The sequence below is a fragment of the Mytilus edulis genome, chromosome 7 (genome assembly GCF_963676685.1).
Source record: "Mytilus edulis chromosome 7, xbMytEdul2.2, whole genome shotgun sequence".
NCBI lineage: Eukaryota > Metazoa > Mollusca > Bivalvia > Mytilida > Mytilidae > Mytilus > Mytilus edulis.
This window is the reverse complement of record NC_092350.1, coordinates 4,787,095-4,811,256: the sequence shown is the minus strand read 5'-3', so window position 1 is coordinate 4,811,256 and position 24,162 is coordinate 4,787,095. Positions and strand designations below refer to the sequence as shown.

The 24,162-nt window shown below is 32.0% G+C and overlaps 1 protein-coding gene across 2 annotated transcripts in view; it reads left to right on the top strand.

Moving 5' to 3' along the window:
• The first annotated feature begins 21,509 nt into the window (after window positions 1-21,509).
• LOC139529773 (ETS-related transcription factor Elf-5-like) overlaps window positions 21,510-24,162 on the top strand; it is a 39,407-nt gene continuing 36,754 nt past the window's right edge. Inside the window, exon 1 of one of the 2 annotated variants that reach the window (XM_071325655.1) lies at window positions 21,510-21,794. The gene's annotated coding sequence lies outside the window, so the exon portion shown is untranslated. The remainder of the gene's footprint in view (window positions 21,795-24,162) is intronic. The other variant, XM_071325658.1, reaches the window with a different exon arrangement.

Genomic DNA, 24,162 nt, shown 5'->3' with positions numbered 1-24,162 from the left:
AATGTTTAAGGCAAAACTATATCGAAAAAACATTGTAAAGGCAATTATGGTCTACAAATTGGCAAACAAAAACAACACTGTCCGTAAAATTCTTTTAAAGTAATTGCCCTTGAATGATGAACTAGTATACCTTATTGGTCTGATAGTTGTCTTTTTGATACATTCCCAGTTTCCATTCTCAATTATATTTAGGTCATATTTAGAAAAACGCCTTGGGAGGTATTGAAGAATAGAAACTTTAGAACAATAAACAAATCAAATTAATATGAATAATGCATGATTTTGTTATACGCTGAATGTAATTGATAATAGTGATTACATAACAGTCTACTATAGAAAGTATCAAATCACATAATTTACCTTAATTTTAGATGGAAATTTTCAACTTCTAATCGTTATATATATAATCTTAATACATGATTAAAATTTCATAGTTTTAATTGAAATACATCATCGACTAAAAGTAAAATAAACCAACTTCATTCCTTATTAAATTATAAAAAGAGATACTAGCATTATAGATACCATGTTTGGGAAATGCATTTTGTTCAGTGTACGGTTTTTTTTTACAGATTTAAGGTTTAATACTTTATGTCAATTTGGTATCATATAATAAGACTAAATAACATATGATTTTTACTGTATGATAATAGCATTAAATTAACGTAAACTCCATATTTTTCGAATTGGTGCTTAGCGGGCTGATATGAAAAGTTTATCACATGCCTTTCCGTCACGTTATCGCATGGTATTCTGGTGATACTCGGCAAATTCCGGAAATACACCTCAATGCTACGTTTTCAGTGAAAAACATTACAAAGTAGTGTACAAAACAATCATTTGGATACTGGAAAGTATATTTGGTAAAATAATTTAAAAAAAACCGATTAAATTATTAAATAAATGCATTTTTTAAAAGTTTCAAACATAATAGTTATCAAAGGTACAAGGATTATAATTTAGTACGCCAGACGCGCGTTTCGTCTACATAAAACTCATCATTGACGCTCATATCAAAATAGTTATAAAGCCAAACAAATACAACATTGAAGAGCATTGAGTATTCATAATTCCAAAAAGTTGTGCCAATTTAAAAAATTACTTTAAAAAAAGTTGACTTTTTCAAACTGTGTTCATTATGTATATTGTTGATTTATTTTTTTTTTTGTCGTTTCGTCCATATTAAAATGTTTTCTTCTCTGTTAAGGCATATGATAGAAAGATTTCATATCAAATGTACTAAATTTGGGGTCCGACGTCCGTGAACTTTTCAACTTTTGAACTTCTATTTGGGAACCACGTAAATAAAGGCAACAGTAGTATACCGCTGTTCAAAACTCGTAAATATATGGACAAAAAACGAAATTGGGGTAACAAACTAAAACTGAGGGAAATGCATTAAATATAAGAGGAGAACAACAACACAACATTAAAATGTAACATACACAGAAACGGACTAAGCATTAGACAAATCCGATGAGAATAACAAATATAACATCATAAAAGGATCAATATATAAATCTGTTATTTTTCTCCATTGTTGAAGCATATGAAAAAAAGATCATAACATGTCATTTTTCATATCGCATGTATTATCAGACCTCTGTCAATATCAGCACTCGAGCCATGCAGCACTCGAGCCATGCGGCTCTTGGGCTGATAATGAACCTAGGGCTGATAATACATGCGATATGAAAAATGCCATGTAATAATCTGATATTATTGTTTGCTGTCTTATTCAGACCTTTCACTTTAATTACCCTTAAAACTCATCAAATATACATTGTTTATAAGTAATTGAGATTTTCTGGAAGGTTATCAAAAAGAAAAAAAAATAATTGAGAATGAAAATCGGGAATATGCATGTAACAAATATGAACAATATTTTATTTACTTTAGTTAGTGTTTTATCTAGATTTGCATGTTTGACTGAAATTACAAGTTTTGAAAATCGTTTAATACTGTAGCTTCTTTTTGATAAACAGTTGAGCTCATTTCGTAAAATACTAAACTATAAAACTGATAAAATCATATTTAAGTATACTCATTAATGTTCAGAAGATAAATACTTTCATACTGTGGGGATATATAAAGGCAACAGTAGTATACCGCTGTTCAAAACTCATAAATCCATGGACAAAAAACAAAATCGGGGTAACAAACTAAAACCGAGGGAAACGCATTAAACATAAAAGGAGAACAACGACACAACACTAAAATGTAACACACACAGAAACGGACCAAGCATCAGACATAATCCCACGAGAATAACAAATATAAAAGATATAAAAGATAAAAATGTATTTGGAAAAAAAGGAAGACAAACAACAACATCATTCTTGCCTTTCGTAGTTCTGTTTGTTTATTTTTAAATATTTTAGTTCATTTAAATGTTTTGGAATCTAGTATGACGTTCATTTTCACTGAATTAGTACATATTTGTATTTAGGGGCCAGCTGAGGCCCACCTCCGGCTACGGGATTTTGTCGCTGCGTTGAGGGCCCTTTGGTTGTTTCCAGTTGTTTTCTGGTCTTTAGTAGGGTTGTTGTTTCTTTGACATTTTCTCTATTTCCATTCCCAATTTTATGCTTACTTGTATTGGCACTGTTAATTATTAAAACCTTTAAAAATTTGAATCTCGGTTTTAGTTTATTTTATCTTTTTTTTTTTATTGTGTTCGTATTCTTAAAATTGAATGTTCCCTTGTTTTTATTTAATCTTCTTTCTTCATTTTTTATTCAATTTTTTTAAAAACCATGCAACATGGACTACTTGCTTATGTTATGTAATCTCTGAAGGAAGGGTTAATTACACTTCAGGAAATATGTATTCAAAAGGGAAATATCTCAAAGTACTTTCTTGTGCCTCTGAAGTATGTCATATTAATTGGACTGTTTCTTCCTTATTTGGTCAAGATATATATAAAAATCATAATTCTACCTGGGGATTTTTTGGTGATGGCGTGTTTTCAGCATCAAGCTTTACATCCGTATCAATAATTAGATACATTAACAGTGTGATGTACATTTTAGATATTCTTTTAAGATATAAGTAAAAATACAATTTATAAACCTTTGTAGTAAGTCACATGAAATTAGTAATTTGTTTACAGGATTGTAAAGTAGTTTCCCGTTTTATCTCCTTTTTGAAAATTTAAAATTAAACTTAAGTACTCAATTCATATTTGGATGAGGGAATATGTATCTGCGTTCTTTTGGAAAAAAATCAATTGTACAAGGATATATCACTATGTTTCTGCGTTTTGGTTAAAAAAGTCAACTTTCATTTGGACAAAGTAATGGGTATCTGTGATCTTGTAAAAAAAAAAGTCAATTGTCCTTTGTAAAAGTGCATATGAAACTGAGTTCTTATACAAAAATCAAAAAGGAACGCCTAAACCACTTTATATTGTCATTTTTCATTATCTAACGACATTTTTTAGCAATAAAAAGACAGGTTTTAATTTAGCTATTTGATATGGATTTTTTCGTTTTAATTTTTCTCGGAGTCCGGTATTTTGTTATTTTAATTTTTCCAGACCAAGAAGACTTTCTTTATAATTATCATCATAACGGTTGTAATCTTTATGTTTAAAAAAGAAACTCTAACAAAATTATCCTATAATTTTCACACATATTACGAATATGCATGCAGTATAATTACAAAACGGAAGATTTTATTGCTAAATGTTGTTTTTCTATAAATCCTGCTCTGTTAGAGTAAAAATATGAGCCAAAAAAATGAGCTGATATTTTAAACAACTTCAGGCCAACCCAACATCTGTTTGATGCGACTGTCATACAAATGAGAGGTTTAGTGCTATTAAACCAGGTTCAATCAACCATTTTCTACATACGAAAATGCTTGTACCGAGCCAGGAATATGACAGTTGTCGTCCACTCGTTAGATATGTTTGTGTTTGTGCTTTTGATTATGCCATTTGATTATGGACTTTCTGTTTTAATTTTTCCTCGGATGTTTCCTCAGTATTTTGGTGATATAACATTTTACATCAATGGTTAACATCCAAAGCTATATTTTGATTAATTTGCTTTGACCAAATCCCACGTCATACATCAAAGCTGAATAAATTTAAACTTAATCTCAGCCAGTACATTCATGTGATGTGATTTTATACCAAATATCGAATTAAGTGATTTAGACAAAAGTGCGGAAAATGTAATTTTCTATGTCCAGGGACCAATTCGCTTGCAAAATTAGTAAAACGAGGAAGAAATACAAGAATTTTAAGGACGATAAACCAAATTTTTAAAATCATTCCAGTTCATTAATTCGTATTGTAAAATGAACCAAACTGTTGCTAAACTAGAACGAAATAAAAAAGATGATTTCAAAATCCTAAATATAGATTTATTTCTATCCAATGTACGAGCAGTGAATTTAGGAATAGCCGAAAAAAGAAGCAGGAAACTGGTTTTTCAAGCAATATTGCATGTAAGGGTTCCACAACTTCCGCAAAAATCATCCAACCGGAACGGAATTTAACAATGTAAACGTTCTGTATTTAAATTAACTCATCAAAGATACCAGGATTGAATTTTATGTTTACTCCAGACGCGCGTTTCGTCTACAAAAGACTCATCAGTGACGCTCGAATAAAAAAATGTTAAAAAAGCTAAATGTGTGGTTGGAATTGACATTGAAGTGAACCCCGTAATTCTTTGTTATTCTTATTAAACTGTCCAGACATGTTATATCACAATCTTTGCATATGCAATGGGGAGAATCGAAAACCATAAGTCAAATTCAAACAGCACAGCACCATCAACAAAAAGAGAAATAAACACCGAAAAGACAAAAAACAGTCCACAAAACACTACACGTAATACAAAAGAGCAACAAGAAAAAATGGTTAAACATAACAAAAATACCGAGCTCCACTGGAAATTTCTTAAAATGAAGTCCTTTAATCAAATGGTAAAATCAAAAGCTAAGAAACATGAAACAACTGGAAAATAAATGACATAATCATAACTTTAATCCCGAAAAATATAATATAACATTTGTAAAATATAAATACTCAAACTTCTCGCTGCATTGATGACCCATTGGTGGCATTCGGTTGCTGTCTGCTCTTGGTCGGGTTGTTGTCTCTTTGACACATTCCCCATTTGCATTCCAAATTTTAACATCATATTGCATATGCCGTACCTAATACAATTAATCTTGTTACTTGTATATAAATGGATAACGCTTTGGTATACGTAATAAGCATCATATCATAGTTGAAATAGGAAAATTGGAGTACAATTTGATCAATGAGGGCATAATTTATAATAAAAATGTTAATACACTTCATACACCACGGTTCAGAATATTTGGAAGCTCAAAAGAAATTTTTATATTATTTCTCTTTTTTCGTTAGCGAACAACAAATTAGCATATACATCAATTGGAATAAACATGAAACGATGAGAAAGAAGCATAATGACATTGCACATTCTAATTATCATATATAAAGTCCACTTCTTTTGTCCGATAGGCCGACATTGCTTCTAGGTGTATACCCTTGGCATAATAACATCACAATGCTATTCAAATGTTATAAATCACCAAGGCATGTTCATTGAACAAAATGACTTTATTATACCTATTATGACGTTAAAAATCCATTTAAATTCAAACCAAAATATTGTTTGAGTACTAAATTTGAAATCAACACGATTCCTTCACGGAGCGATCTACATAAACATTCTTTATTCTGCAATCTTACCTCGGGTAATACCCTAGGTGCTGTTGTTCTATATTTAGAAAAGGAAAAATCCCCTTTAAAACCACCTTTTATGTGCTGTGACCCATCTCCGACCTTACTTTTGTAAAAGTTATCAGGTAGAATTTGACAAGTGATAATGTTTCTAGATACAGAAATCAGTTGACAGTGCTTCATTCATAAAAATTGGTCAAGTGAAAAATAACAAGAAATTTTGTTTTCTCATGCATATTTAGGTCTTTTATAAATTTAGTTTTCACGTAGTGCATTTAATTACATAAAGATGTTTTTACGTCTTAAAGTTGTAAATTAGTATAAAGATTTTTACAATTGTTGTTAAGTCAACGCAATAACTAGGTAATATAGTAAGAATGTTCAGGATATTTGACTTTTTTCTTTAAAGTGAACTGCAATGACAATATCGTTAAGGTTCTTAATGATCTAATATTATCACCTGTTGTGCTATTACATTATTGATCTTAAAAGAGTAAAGTCTGTTAAGGATACTAAAATTTAATAAATTTCGTGCATTCAAATCATTTTAGGCAAAAGTGAAACATTAGAAGACAAAAATGTATAGATATCTCAATATGACAAAAAGAATCACAAAAAGGAAGTTATTTAAGTCTTTGGTTATTTAGTGCATCAGAATTTATTTAAATATTTTTACGTCTTCAAGTTTTAAAATAGATTTATTTTGTATTAAACCCGTATAAACAGTGCTGTAAGGTCAATGCAATTACTTGTTAATATTGTCAGATTGTTGAGGATATTTGACTTTTTTCTGTATAGTGATCTGCGATAATTAAGGTCTTTCCTTTTACAAAAGGGAAAGACCTTACTGTATTTCTTCTGTTTATTATTATTATTAAGGTCTTTCCTTTTTCTATAAGGAAAGACCTTACTGTATTTCTTCTGTTTATTATTATTCTTTTTCCGCCAAACTTTGACGAAGTTAGCAGCCTAAACCGTAAGACGTGTCGCTTTCATGTTCTCACTTTGTATCAGTGTCATGAATACCTATCTGGAACTCACCCTGTTAGTCGAAATATTTTGTCGGTTCGGAGTAATCCCTCCGAAACCAAAAAACCTTGTTATCGTTCCAACACCGTAACCGTAATAGATAGAAAAAAAAACGAAGGGTGAAATTTGTTCAGGACCAGACCCCGGTTCTTCGTTACATTTGATTCGAAAAGATTCAACGACTCATTGGTAGGGTTATGCCCCTTTGAAAATTAACCGGTGTCGGTGGACCACCAAAACTCAGAAACCGTAAATCGTAGAGACCTAGGATCTTCACCATTCATCAACAATTCATGAGACTTTCAAAAATACCTCAAGGTCAAATGTGTATGTTGACCTTGACCTTTGACCTAACACCTTGTTATCAGAACAACTCAAAAACCATTATACTTACAGAAGTTTTAAATAGTGGAAAATGTTTGGGTCATTACGGCGCAACTTTGTTATATTTTGACAGAAGAGATTTGACCTTTTTTTAAGGGGCATAAATCCTGTTTTAGGTTTCTGAAAAGACAAAATCAGCTTTTACTATATAACCAAAGGTCCTAGACCTATGGGGTCTTCAGCAATGACATTGGGGACTAATGACCTTGACAAAGGTCAAAAGGTCAAAGGTCAAGGTCATGTCCCATATAGCGAATTATGTGTTTTTGACCTTATTTAAAGGATTTTCAGTGTGTTTTAAAGCTTTTCAATACATTCTACGTCTATTGGAACATATATTTTACATTATAAAAGGAAAGACCTCTCAATTGTTCAAGAACAATTGACATTTTAATTATTATTATTCTTTTTCCGCCAAACTTTGACGAAGTTAGCCTCCGTAACCGTAAGACGTGTCGCTTTCATATTCACACTTTGTATTCGTGTCATGAATACCTATCCGGAACTCACCCTGTTAGTCGAAAAATTTTGTCGGTTCGGAGTTATCCCTCCGAAACCAAAAAACCTTGTTATCGTTCCAACACCGTAACCGTAAAAGGTAGAGAAAAAACAAAGGGTGAAATTTGTTCAGGACCAGACCCCGGTTCTTCGTTACATTTGGATCGAAAAGATTCAACGACTCATTGGTAGGGTTATGCCCCTATGAAAATTAACCGGTGTCGGTTGACCACCAAAACTCAGAAACCATAAGTCGTAGACACCTAGGATCTTCACCATTCATCATCAATTCATGTATCTTTGAAAAATAACTCAAGGTCAAATGTGTATGCTGACCTTGACCTTTGACCTACCACCTTGTTATGGGATAATCTCAGGAACTATTATACTTACAGAAGTTTTAAATAGTGGAAAATGTTTGGGTCATTATGGCGCAACTTTGTTACATTTGACCAAAGAGATTTGACCTTTTTTTAAGGGGCATAACCCCTGTTTTAGGTTTCTGGTAAGACAAAATCAGGTTTTACTATATAACCAAAGGTCCTAGACCCATAGGGTCTTCGGCAATGACATTGGGGACTAATGACCTTGACAAAGGTCAAAAGGTCAAAGGTCAAGGTCATGTCCCATATAGCGAATTTGGTGTTTTTAACCTTATTTAAAGGTTTTTCAGTGTGTTTTAAAGCTTTTCAATACATTCTACGTCTATTTGAACATGTATTTTACATTACAAAAGGAAAGACGTCTATAAATAATTACAAAATTTTATAAGTGTAGTGCATCCAAATCATTTTAAGCACAGTGCAACATTAGAAGACAATGATTTATAAATACCTTAATACATTGGGCATATTACAAAAAGGCATCCAAAAAAGATACTTATATAAGTCTATTGTATATTTAGTTTTTATGTAGTGCATTTGATTTTATTTGAATGTTTTGACGTCTTTAAGTTGTATAATGTATAAAGCTGTTTGTTATTAAAGACATATTGACAGTAATGTTAGGTCAATGCAATTTCTAAGTAGTATAACCAGAATGTTGAAGATATTTGACTTTTTTCGGTACAGTGAACTGCAATGACAATATTGTTATGGTTCTTAAAATATAATATCATCACCTGTGGTACAAAACATTATCGATAAAATTTTATAAATTGCGTGCTCCCAAATCATTTTAGACAGAGTGGAACATTAGGAGACAAGGCTATATAGATACCTTAATATGACTAAAAGGATGTTTTTATGTCTTCAAGCTGTACGATAGTATATTTTTTTATTGAACGGTATAAACAGTGTTCTTAGGTTAATGCAATAACTAGGTAATATAGTTAAAATGTTAAAGATTTTTGACTTTTTCTGTTTCATTGAACTGCGATGATAACATCTTTTATATTTTTAAACATATATGGATATCACTTTTGGTGAAAATACGTTATAAATTTTTTAAGAGCACAAATGCCGCATATGGACTCCTCAAAAAGTTTCTGTAAGTGTTCTGCATCGAAAAAACAGCAAAGCACTTAGTTTCCATATTTCTACTGTATTTGATTTTTAAAATCCCTCAAAGTCGAACGACTTCCCTCTTTAAGCATTTGTTTCATTGCATGAAAATATGACAGAATTCGACAGTTTAGCACATTTCTATATCAGGCATCTCTGTTTGTCTTAAATTGTAAAATAATGATTTTTTTTTATGCATGATTTGATGAGCACAAAATGTGAAAGTGTTTTTGATAAAACCGAAAGTTGAGGATATTAAGGGTAAACCTTATGTTGCTTATATTGAAATGAAAATAAAAGAGATGTTGTGAACTTGCCAGTTCTGTTTAACAACATTCCTTCAGAGCCTGCATACGGATTATACATTTACATGTTGATACGATATTCCAGGACGTACATTTTCCATCATGATTTCCTTGATAGAGGATAACTGCTCCTGGGGAAGCTATTAAACCAAGAGTTCCAGGTGGTGAAGTTGTAATCAAACCGTCTCAACTTTTGCAGAAGCGAATACATGACTACGCATATGCTCCAATTCTAGTAACAATAATCCCGTCGTTTTTCGCTGAAATTATCATACCGTGTTAGACTTATTACCGTATTTGTACTTACAAGGGTAACATGATGGCTGTCATAATTGAATGGTGATGTTTTTTTCCCTTCAAAAGCACTAGAGATCACCCGGTTTTTTTATTGGGTTCGTGTTGTTCGTGTTTTGACTTATAAATCTGGATATCCCTTTGGTAAATTTTGCCTGTCTTTTGTCTTATCATACAGGGGGTAATTTGCGTGCCCAAACATGTTAACCCAGTTACATTCGTAATATGCCTGAATGTATCTTTAAACTGTTCGTCTCTGTTTTTATGGTTCCTGTTGTCTCGAAGTATCGTTTTCATATTAAAACATCACTGGTTGCTAATCAAGAAATCGAGTTTATTTACCAATAATCTATTCTCTTGAATTTTATATCAGATTTTATGTAAGAGAAGATAATGACATCTGCATTCTTTACACTGTTTAACTAAGAATCGAGCTAAGGGGTTAAAAAAGTTCAGTTCAAACTATTGAAACAATTTCTAAAATTGTTCGTACAGCAAATAGAAGACAAACAACAATCGCTATAAGCAAATGTGAGCATCGTTTCTTAATTAAGTGGAGGTTGGCGTTTGGTTTTGTTGTAGTTCAGTGTTTCTGGTGTTCCGTTGTTTTCCTCATATATTTTATGTGTTTTCCTCGGTTTTAGTTTATAACCCGGAATATATAATTCCAATTAAAAAAAATTAAGGGAAATCGAATGATCTCAAAAAGTAGAGGGACCGGTTGCATCAGCTTTATATGCACTTGTGTTATTTTAATTATTTCATTTACCATTGACCATATATATGTTTTATTTATTTCACATTTTCACATCTACACACTTTTTTTTTATTTAATATTCATCAGAAAAATTTGTTGCATCACATCTTCGGGATTTTAATATATAAATAATAGAGAGACAAAATTACCAATCAAACAATTATCCACCACCTTACAGATGTAAGCGACTGTAAGTTACTGTTAGGCTTTATACGATGATCAAAATCCATTTAAAGTACATACACCATACAAGAGCCAACAGGGTGACATAGTTCGAAAGTTCACTATTCAATGAATCTTTAAATATTTCACATTACTAAGAAATTCAAATGGATTTCCTATTAGGTTAAATCAATTTCCCTTTCAATCGGTCCAGTGTTATCATATTGACCCTATTTATCTTATTTTATTGTCGGAAAGACCCCAGAATGTTATTACAGCGATATAAGTTCACTTCACATTTATCACGCGTCCAGGTTAATTTGACCTTAAATGATCTTTTACTTTTTGTCATTCTTTAAATAAACACGCTATCTTTACATGACCGTATATTTAACTTGAAGAAGTGAAGGTTAAGTTCACTGATTAAGGCTGTATACATTTTGCATGATAATTGAGATCTTGCTTCATACTATGAATCGTAGATGTCCAAAATATGTTCACGAATTTCCATTAATATTTCAATGTTCCAACTTACGGAAAAGGGAATACTGTAAGGGATTTCGTTAAAGCTTAAAACTTTTAATAAATTCTTTCAAATGCAAATATGCAAATTTGAAATTTTGATGTACCTGTAGAATTCTTAATAAAGCCCGTGATTTAGATACGGCCAATATGAACTCATTTTTAAAAAATGCAACACGAACCCAACCGAAACTGAGTTGCCTCTTATATCTAGCAAACATATCAAATTTCAGTGTGCAATATGTTAACAGCATATTTGTGATTTCATTTAAACTACGTCCAGTATATCGGTTTCAATATATATCCGAAAAATAACTAGGTCGGAGGAAAAATTCATTAAGTATTTTTTTATATGGAGATGGGGGGATTTTTGGTTCATTTTGAGGGTAATGCATAAGATTTTGTTTATTGCATAATATTATCATAACACTTCATCATCTATTGTTAACTTATTCAGAAACGTCGTTATAACACTTAAGAAATGGTAATTATGTTGTGGTCAGTCCATTTTCCATCTTCTACACTGTTAAGCCAATAAAAACACGACGAATTCAGAAAACGAAAATGCAGACAAGGAGTAACGTTTCAAAACATCAGATTGTAGGAATGTCAAAAATGTTCTTCATCATTAGATCTGATGAGATAAAAGTGCCGTATGGTTTAAATTAAAAACTTATATTTAGTTCAGTCATTTGGGGCACTTTAAACCTTTGGGATTCAAAAACAAATTGTATGATAAAAAAATGATGGAAATGATGGGCGCAGTTGATAGTAAAAAGCAAATAAAACCAAACATACCGAACTCCGATGAACATTAAAACAGAAAGTCCCTAGACAAATGGCCAAATCAAAAGCTGAAACACATTAAACGAATGAATAACAACTTTTCAAATCCATAACTTGGTACACGCCTTTTTAATGTAGAAATTGTTGGTTAAACCTGATTTTACAGCTAGTTAAAACTCTGACTTGTATGACAGTCACATAAAATTTCATTATATTAACATCGATGTGTAAACGATAGCTGCCTCGGGTACCTTATATAAGCATTGCATTGAATAATACAGCCTACTTCTTAATACTATATATTTTAATATTCAAAAGCGTACAAGAACTAAGGGTGCAGCGCTAGTTCGTCCATATAAATGTTGGCCTTTCACGATTTTTGTTTTGTTGATATTTTGAGTATTGTTCTTGAAATGTGTATGTGTAGATTAAGAATAAAGTTGCATTTCCCTTTAGTAAAATTTACATTACTTGATTTCTGATGATTATATAAGCGATTTGATGCTGATGAATTTAGCTTCTTAAACACCAGACCTCGAGCAGACTTGATGTGGTTTTTCTAGATCCACTTAAGTATATCTGTGTGATAATAATTTCGTCACAATATTTATTACATATCTTTTATATATTCGTCACGGTTTGATTTGTTCTACAAACGACATGTGTCGTGGTCATATTGTAAAGGTTAAGTATTATGTCGACCCTACCACTTGTACGTATCACATGTAGCAAAAATATCGGTTTATAGAGATAATGGTTTAATCATTCGCTTCCTTCACCTACAAAAGTACCCGCTATGAAATATGTCCAATTATTGGGAGTTAGAAAATCAAAAAGCCAATATAGAATTAAACTCATCATAGATACCAGGATTACATTTTGTATTTACGCCAGACGCGAGTTTAGTCTACAAAAGACTCATCAGTGACGCTCGAATCCAAAAAAGTTAAAAAGGCCAAATAAAGTACGAAGTTGAAGAGTATGAGGACCAAAATTCCTAAAAGTGTTGTCAAATACAAAGTATACAGTATGGTATAACAGAGGGGGAGATTGATTCCGATGTTTTTACCATAACTATACTTTGGTAACAATGCAGTAATTTCACATTATATAAACTGTTAACCTCAGGCTAATAACACTTATTTGTTTTTTATTGTTAGGTCAACAACCGTCTGACTATAAATAGAACACATATGGAGCAATCACTTAGATGACAACTAAGACGCATAACTGACATACGTCATTCGCGTTAGTGCATATAGGATAGGTTGAATGAATGTGAATAATCGTATGTTAGTTTACATAAACAAAAGTGGTTTTTCTGAAAGATACCAACTGTCAAAGTTAGTGGGATTGAAGAACCAGAATTTGTTTGTTTTCGACCAGAACAATTATGCACTGTTTTGTGCATTTATTATTTTTATTTTTTTGTTTTTTTGCTGTGACATTTACAAAAACAAATTATGTATATTGTGTTTTTTATATTTTCAACAATGCTTATTTGTTTATTCATTTTTATATGTATAAGTTGCCATGGCTTTGTCATTTTCACCGACTTTTAAAAGTCTTTTTTTGTATATCTTCGACTCCTTTTTATTAATGTCAATTGAGGTTTACCACTTAAGCCGAATAAAGTTTTTATCTAATGCAATTTTGATTTCGAAGTTCCAATTTGTTTGAATATTTGGACTTCATAATACTCTGCATAAAAATTCAATACGGTGATGTCCGAATATCAGGTGAGCTTGGGTCAACCCGCACATCCGGTGAATTTGGGTGATTCGGAAGGGAAAACAAGTCATTATTTGATATGAAAGGACTCACTTCAAAAGAAAAGATTATTCAGTCAAATGTCTGGACGTCATATTAGATATTTATCAGATAAATTCTGCTTCATATAGTTACAAGGCCGGGAAATATACAAAAGGTGCACACTTTTCAAACGCAATATCAATTTGAAGATCGCGACAAATATGTAGTCCCAAGTCATGCTCTATAGCGACCACTGTAGCTTCAGGTAACGATGACTTTAAAGTATGGACAATACAAAAGCTAATATAAACAGGGCGTCCCAATATGTTAATACAAATGCGAACTTTGTGTGAATTTGGTTCATAAATTTGTACACTATAAGTGCATTTTATTTACATTAATTAACGTTGAATTAAATTGCACATTAATTTCATGGTAAATTGAATTGCAAATTAATTGCATGGTATTTCAGTCTAAAGGTAGATTTACATGCATTGTATGCGTCAAATTGAAAATTATGTGAAACTTTTATGCACTTAAAATACAATACCAAATGGTATATGTTAATCTGTGTTAATATACAAAGAAATTGTAAAGATAGTTAATATTGACAAAAGATTGTTCAGACCAACAAAGAAGAACGTCTGTCCATCTTAATCTGATAATAATACTGCAAAAAGTGTTATTCTATTGTAAATGTCAGAAATGACGTACATTATATCAAACCAGTAACCTAAAAAAAATAATAACAAAAGTACTGTATTCCTGGGAATTTTAAAAACAGAGAGTCTCTATTCAAATGGCAAAATCAAAAGCTTAAACACATCAAACGAGTGAAAAACAACTATCACATGTAGAAAATGGTGGATTAAACCTGGTTTTATATCTAGCTAAACCTCTCACTTGTATGACAGTCGCATAAAATTTTATTATTTTGACTACGTACACCAATAAAATATAATTTTTCTTAACCAGAATAACTTTTTTGAATATTTACTGGAAGACAGTTTTGTTTACCTGTGGATAATAGCTTCGAACCTTATCTTTTTTTAGACCACACATGTAACTTTCAAACGAAGATCTATAAAATCTCATTTTTCTTAACCAGAATAACTGTTTTGAATATTTGCTCGAAGCCAGTTTGTTTACCTGTAGATAGTAACTTCGAAGCTATCTTTATTTAGACGAACTTGTCACACCAGTGACATTAATTGTGAAAATAAGATAAATGACTTTCTCACTTTTTCGACGAAATATGTAAAAAAAACAATGGTAAATTTTGTAATGTTTTAAATCCTGTATTTTACGGCCTTTTAACTGTTTGGAATTACGTAAATTAAGTAATATAAGAAATGTATTGGATATCAGAAAAAAAAGCTTTAGCCAAACAGCGATGCTATCTGTACACACGTCATAACTGAACTTATGACAATTTATTGTTATTGACACATCTAATCATACATGACAGTTTCTTTTTACTTTTATGTTTAGCTTTGATATAAATGAAAAATAGGTTTAGTTAAATATGGTAAATACATGCCTCTCAGTGTTCCTGTAGTTTTTTTAAGGGGGAGGTGAACATAATCGACGTTAACATGTTGATTTTTTTCTTGCAATAATTTAAACTTCAACATTTGCAGGGTTTTTTATGAAAAATAAACTAAATATATTAAAATACTTGTTTTACTTCAAGTTGTTACTTCATGCGTGGGAATTAGTAAAACAACTGTTTTGTCATCTTCGGTATACTTTACTTGATCTTTCTACCAAATACGTAGCGCTAATCAAGTGTGATTTGCTATATGATGTACTATTGACGCGTATATGTGTTACATTTTTACACTTTAAGATGCATGCCCTCTCCACACTGTCACCCTAGCTTGTCCTTAATAGTATTAACTTGCGAGCCAACGCAAGTACTTCAATATTTGACTAAAGATGTATTTGGTTCATTTATATGTTTCGTAGTTTAGTATGACGTTCATTTTTGCTGAACTAGTACACATATTTTGTTAAAGGCCCAGCTGAAGTCCGTCGCATTATGCTGGATTTTCTGGCTGTGTTTAAGACCCATTAGTGGCCGTCGACTGTTTTCTGCTCTTCGGTCGAGTTGATACCCGTATGATACATTTCCCGCTTCCATTCACAATTGTATGCATGCACTTACATGAACGGTACCGTTGTTAATGGCCAGATACGTATTTGGACAAGTAATATATCATATATCGTACCGATGTACTGACTACTAGGCTGTTGATACCATCAGATACAATAGTCAGTCAGCTGATGTGTGTGTTAATAAATGGTTACCTGTACAATATGTAATACCCTAAGATACGACAGTTAATTAGCAGAGGAACGTGTGAATATTACAATTATCGTTACCATGTGTGATACCCTTGTCATACGTCAGTCGATCAGCTGAGGTGTGTGTTAATAATATAATACAATATTGTAATACATGTTTCTAATAATGCAATTAAATGTTCACAGATTACGAGAGCCTCATTACGATGAATCTGAGTATCTTTTCGATGCGGTGATTCTCGGTGCCTCAGACTTGCTAAATTAAGATATTTCTTCCATGGACAATTGGTTTCGTTAGGTGGTTTGGCTACAAATTATAAAACTGTGATTTGGTAGTCTATACTATTGTGATTACTGTTTTTTGTTGCGTAAAGTTCATATGGAGAAATGGTGTATAGATAACATCTAAACTCATAATCTATAATTTCATGGTTATAGTTGATAGAATTGCGGACATTTATATCATTATAAAAACATGAATATCTGTTTATTTTATGCTGCTTTTTGTTTTTTGTTGGTTTTTTTGTTTTGCCTCTTTTTCTTATTGAGAAAAGCGACGTGTTTTTATAAAGTTCAAATACTGGATGATAGCAATAATTTTTTTTATCTAAAATTAATTTGTTTTAGTGCGATGACTTCTGTTGAAATAGTTTACGAGGATTACAGCACGTTTACGGTAGATTATTAATAGGTGTCAGAGGTATACATAAGAAGTTCAAAGAATTTACTAAATAGCTGAATTAGATAGGTACAGAACAATGTGTAATATCGCTGATGTAATTTATTACAACGGTAAATGAAGAGTTCGTTTACGATAGGTTGTAAAATGACAGGCTAGTAAAGCTGACATAGTGCACATTTTTGTAAAGAGTACAGGGTTCTTTTTCTCAGCTTAAAGTGTTTTATTTCTTTCTATGAACTACAAACTAAAAAATGTCTCCCTTACTTTACTATTACTTATTTTTATGGCTTTCATTACATTTCCATAGCAGTTCATCATAAAATTTTAACCAACAGGTTATGAAGGAATTTAATGCGACTGTCATACAAGTGAGAGGTTTAGCGCTATAAAACCAAGTTTTATCCACCATTTTCTAAATTTGAAAATGTCTGTATCAAGTCGGGAATATGACAGTTGTTGTCCATTCGTTTGATGTGTTTTATTGTTTGATTTTGCCATTTGATTAGGGGCTTTCCGTTTTTTGAATTTTCCCCAAGAGTTCAGTATTTTTGTGATTTGACTTTTTACACAGCTTAGACAAGCAGTGCATTAATTAAATAAAGTTAAACTTTTTCATACCAATTGACATCAACCCAACGTCAGTGATGGTATTATATTGTTTGTTTAAAATATTTTTGTCTTGTTTCTTTGATTTAGTTTCTCGTTCCAGTATACCCTACGTCTATTATTCGCATAAAAATTCGTGTAAACAAATTTCACGGTAACAAATGCAGATCAAGATCTGTCCAATCTGCAAACACTCAAATTCTTACGATTAGTTAGCAATGTTTAATTTAATCTAAAGGAATAACGAACAAATATACAAATACAATAATAAGAAAACAGAGCGCATGGTCAAACTTGAACTGTCCTTTATCCTTTTGAATAATTGTTCTCTGTTGAGGGTTTTCTTGGGGGTTATCTCGCATTGTTTTTTACTTTGTTTTATCATTTTTCTTTTGGTAAAATTGAGAATAGAAATGGGGAATGTGTCAAAGAGACAACAACCCGACCATAGAGCAGACAACAATCGAAGACCACCAATGGGTCATCAATGCAGAGAGAAACTCCCGCACCCGGAGGCGTCCTTCAGTTGGACCCCAAACAAACATGTATATTAGTTCAGTGATAATGGACGCTATACCAAACTCAGAATCATACGCAAGAAACTAAAATTAAAAATCATACAAGACTAACAAAGGCCAGAGGCTCCTGACTTGGGACAGGCGCAAAATTGCGGTGTATACCTTTGAATCTTGGTGATTGTACTTCTTTCCATTCATCCTATTTTCGTTTTGTAAATTATGTTCTATGGTAATCATTATCACATTCATTCTTTATTACCGGTCGAGTTTATTTTAAATGATGGGCGTCTTTTCATTAAAAGTCAATGATTACTAGGTTCAACAAAAACAAGTGTGATAATGTTTAGATTACGATTCAATCTGTACTTTTTGATTTGATCCGAGGATGAATAGGGTACTATACAGTGCGTAACAACAGCTTACATGTCGTCGTTATATTTATCAAATGTGCATTGTATGTTGTTTGCAAAACAATTAAACAATGTTTTGCCTTTTCTGTTTACGTATGCGCATCGATTTGAAAAATTGTGAAAAATAACGTATATAATTATGTCTGGCGATTTCTAACAAAAGAAGTAATTATACACACTAGTAACATGCATGCCTATAATTGCTTAAATCCACGTAATTTATACTTTGGTGTTTTATAGGCAGTCATACCACATCTCCTTATTTTCATATAGATGATGTTAACATACTTTTATATTTGTCTGGTGTTTTATTGGCAGTCATACCACATCTCCTTATTTTCATATAGATGATGTTAACATACTTTTATATTTGTCTGGTGTTTCATTGGCAGTCATACCACATCTCCTTATTTTCATATAGATGATGTTAACATACTTTTATATTTGTCTGGTGTTTCATTGGCAGTCATACCACATCTCCTTATTTTCATATAGATGATGTTAACATACTTTTATATTTGTCTGGTGTTTCATTGGCAGTCATACCACATCTCCTTATTTTCATATAGATGATGTTAACATACTTTTATATTTGTCTGGTGTTTCATTGGCAGTCATACCACGTCTCCTTATTTTCATATAGATGATGTTAACATACTTTTATATCTGTCTGGTGTTTCATTGGCAGTCATACCACATCTCCTTATGTTCATATAGATGATGTTAACATACTTTTATATTTGTCTGGTGTTTCATTGGCAGTCATACCACATCTCCTTATTTTCATATAGATGATGTTAACATACTTTTATATTTGTCTGGTGTTTCATTGGCAGTCATACCACGTCTCCTTATTTTCATATAGATGATGTTAACATACTTTTATATTTGTCTGGTGTTTCATTGGCAGTCATACCACGTCTCCTTATTTTCATATAGATGATGTTAACATACTTTTATATTTGTCTGGTGTTTCATTGGCAGTCATACCACATCTCCTTATTTTCATATAGATGATGTTAACATACTTTTATATTTGTCTGGTGTTTCATTGGCAGTCATACCACATCTCCTTATTTTCATATAGATGATGTTAACATACTTTTATATTTGTCTGGTGTTTCATTGGCAGTCATACCACATCTCCTTATTTTCATATAGATGATGTTAACATACTTTCATATTTGTCTGGTGTTTCATTGGCAGTCATACCACATCTTATTTTCATATAGATGATGTTAACATACTTTCATATTTGTCTGGTGTTTCATTGGCAGTCATACCACATCTTCTTATTTTCATATAGATGATGTTAACATACTTTCATATTTGTCTGGTGTTTCATTGGCAGTCATACCACATCTCCTTATTTTCATATAGATGATGTTAACATACTTTCATATTTGTCTGGTGTTTCATTGGCAGTCATACCACATCTCCTTATTTTCATATAGATGATGTTAACATACTTTCATATTTGTCTGGTGTTTCATTGGCAGTCATACCACATCTCCTTATTTTCATATAGATGATGTTAACATACTTTTATATTTGTCATGCGTTGACACCTTATGGACCTTCATTGTATTTATCATGCAAAAGAAGATAAGATATCATGGAAGAAATACTAATCAAAAATTTAGAGTAGAAGGAAAACTTACATCGCAATAGCATAAACAAATTAAGTAATGCGGGGTTCACACATTGCCGATTATTGCTCCCGTTTGAGATCAGACAGCGATACGACACGAAAAGTGAAAAAGTCGGATTAGTATCCTCAATTATCTGGAATGTCCTATTATTGTCTGAACGCAGTCGTTTTAGTTCGTAACAGATTCCTACTGGTCGGGAAGGGTCCGAATAGTTCGGCAAAGCACCCCGACAGTTAGGTGCGTCCCGTAACATTCGGGGAAACTCAGCCGATTTTGTCTAGTCGGATTACAATCGTGCCTATGTCGTGACAGATTCTGCTGTATCGGATCGAATTCCTAACAATGTTCTGTGTATTCGGGACGGTGTCCTGTGGAACGGGAATGATCTGGAGAAGTTCCGACAATAACAGAATACAATACGACTGAGACCAGACAAAGGCGTTTGCAATGCGATAGAGCGGACCGTGATAGGATTACGTTCCGACAGTACCTGATCATCCCGATTATGCCGACAGTTTTCGATCGGATAACTTCCGTCAGCGTCGGTCCACTGTCTTGTCACTATCTGATCTCTGTCGGATTACATTCGGTAGAATCGGGACGCAGTCGTGACAGACTCGGTCGAATTTTACCTGGCGAAAGATACAAATCGAATTTCCATCCACGATTCACAGGATCTTGATCAGACTTTTGACAAATTTTAATCGGGAATGGTCCTGTCAAGGACGGCAGTAAAAATCGTGAATGTGTGACCCCAGCTTAAAAGACAAACATCCGTCCGCATTACAGAGAAAAAATAAAACACCTACTCCACTGAAAAGTGAATATAACGCATAAGCTAAGGAAGAGTAGTGTTCCTGTTCCACGTGTGGTATCCGTCGTGTTGCATATGACAAATATATAATTATATGGTGTCATGATTGACGAACAGAGCACAAGATTGTGGGTAAGGAGCGACAGCATGCGTTAACACTATTAAACTTTATCACTACAAAAACATGGTATGACTACTGCTGATATTTTTAAATGCACTAGATGCGCATTTGACAATTAATGTCTGTTGAGTGATGCCAGGAAACCCAAAAGTATTTTATTTAAAGTCCAAGCTAGCAGTGAAAAAAAGGCTATTTTTTTTCTCTCCAAAACTCGACTGGGTGAAAAATACAAACTATAATGATCTATAATTAAAATGCGTAGTTTATTAAAATATTGTCAGCATTTACAAAACTTATATTGCTATACTCATGTCCTATACTTTTAAATAGTAAAATGCATCAGTATTAAACTGACTTTGAATACTTGTTTTAATGCATTGCTGACATTCCACAACGATGACATACGGCCTAAAATTTACTGGATTCTTCTGGATTTGTAAACATCCATGTGATCAACACATTGTTAATATATCATTCCATTTTTAGTTTTACTTTTTTTATGACTATTTGTGATACGCTTTATTCGATGAAATGTCTTCCTTGTTTTTGTGACTTGATATTTCGGTCAGGGATATCTTTCAATACAACAAATATACTTTTATTCTTAAAATTTGGTTGGATATACATAAATAGATTCAAAGAGTATGTATGTATAAGTAGCCTTGAAATTAGATTGGTTAGACAGGTAATAGTGCTCCAAACTAATTCTTCCTGATCCAAACTAACTTTTAGCTATGCAATCAAACAAGCAACAGAAAATTGCAATTAAAATGCATTACTGTTACTATAAATAACTGACAAGCAAATGAATCGGTGCTTGTAATCTGACTTTTAAAGAATTAGGAAGTAAAGATTTATAAAGAGTTAATATTTAACACTGCATGTCACTTTAAACACCAATGAAGGTATCTTCCTTGTTCCCAAGACCACTCAATTTTACTTCTGTAATAATGGACTTTCCATTAATGGTAAGTTATCTTCATATTAGCATTTTATATCTAATTAATTTTGTTCCCTCAAATAATAACAGAAATAGAATAAAAGGGCAAAAGATATGTATTAGGATTATGGAGTTTTAATTTTTTAATGTTAGTTTAGAATTTGGCGATTTTAGCTTGACGTACTGTAAAACAGCATTTGTTAATTGTTAACGTCTGTGTCTTGTACTCTTAGATGATTATTGATAATTTATTTCGTTAGCGTATACCCAACAACTCCTTTTATTTATATAATATAATAAGGTTGTAATGTTGTCTTGCTTCAATATGTTGGACAGTTTTGCGTTTTTGCGTAGGATTGAAGTAGATTAAATTTCAGGAAAAAGCAATATACATGTAAAAGAAAATTAAGTTTCAAGGTTTTTTTTAAGGGAAAAAGTTTTATTTTACTCTATAAAGCAGGAGCAGTAATTGTAGAAATATTAGTGACGATGTTACAATGTTTTTTATTATATAATAATATAATGGTTTTATCATTCATGCATGCCTTTTCCCGTTTGATCAGTTTTACACTAGTAATCTTGGGGCCCTTTATAGCTTGTTGTTCGGTGTTGGCCAAGGCTCCGTGTTGATGCCGTACCTTGACTTATAATGGTTTACTTTTTTTCAATCGAATTAAGTGTAGTTAAACATAAATGTATCCATAGGAATTTTGAATTGGTATACACTAGTAAATGTTGGGACCCTTTGTGCTTGCTGTTCGGTGTAATCCCAGTCTCCGTACTTTGACCTATAATGGTTTACTTTTATAAATTGTTATTTGGATGGAGAGTTGTCTCATTGGCACTCATACCACAACTTCCTATATCTATGTGTTCAGTTATTGAACCATTTGTTAACCCATGCACTCTCCTGTTTGTTAAATGACCATGATACCAACTACTTAAATGACACTTATTTTGCCTGTTGAAAGGCATGACTTATTTCTCTAACCAATATACCCCGCATTTCAGTTTTTCTGCAAGCCCAGTTGTTCCACTTTGCAAAAAGTGAAAAGAACATTGATATATCGTGCCTATTAGATCTATTTTTAATTTGTTCTCGTCCTAAAAACTACGAACCTTTTGTCATCTGACGTTAAGCAAACAATAATCATTCAATCAATCTTTTAATGACGTAAATCCTAATTGAACAGTGTAATGTCTACTTTATGTCAAATACTGCGGATTATTTTTATTCCATTTAATCTTATGCTCAAGATGACAGCGTTATTGTCCTTGTTTTTGTCAAATCTGTAGTCGATGTAGATATACTGTATACATGAAAAAATATCAGTAATACAAACTCATCATTTTGTTTTTGTGTAATGGCCGAGTGTGACCATTGACGACATGTGAGCGACACAGGATTTTTAAGGCCTCTGGTTTGATTTGAAGATATAGGAAGATGTGGTATGAGTGCCAATGACACAACTCTCCACCCAAGGAACGATTTATAAAAGTAAACCATTATAGGTCAAAGTACGGAGCCTTGGCTCACACCGAACAGTGTAAACCAATTTAAAATTCCTATGGATAAATTTATGTTTAACTACACTTAATTCGATTGCAAATAGTGAAATTTATGAAATTTTATTTTCTTGTATGTGTAAACACGGCAAAATTCAGCATGAATTTTTATATGCTATACAAAATTACAATATAGGACATGTCCAAAAAAAAAATAGCATTTATTGAATATTTGAAATTTTACAAATCGTAAATGATCAACATTAATATGATCACTAATTCTAAACATTCACATTAATAAGAGTTTATGAGTATACAGATGACTTTGCAGATACCTTTTCCGACAATTCGACCCGCATTAATCAAATAATGTGAAGTGATATCCGAACAAAAACATGATTTAAAGTTAACACTTAACGACTTTTAACTAAAACTCCTGACATGTACAATATAGATAAAACGAATTTATGTTATTGGGTTAATGGCATTGATTGTAATTCAATATATGTGAATTTCTAACTTTATCAGGGAAATTTATTGGTCCTAAATCTTGACATGTTAAGATGGATTTTTTTATTATTTAATTTTAGAAAACACTCCAACTATTCTTGACTTATCATGTAGAAAACGTGTTTTTTTTCCAACTGTTTGTTAAATTTTGATTACTTTCGTTTACCCTTTTGTTGGTTTGCTGTCATTGCGTATATCAAACATCTTTCTTTTCTGCAATTATAATATTCAATATTATATTTGAATATATAAAGTTGTCTATATCATAAATTATAGATTATGAATGCTTTTGATTTTCATTGTTTTGGTTTAAAAAATTTCCCCCATACTCTAATCAATATAAAAAAGAAGATGTGGTATGATTGCCAATGAGACAACTA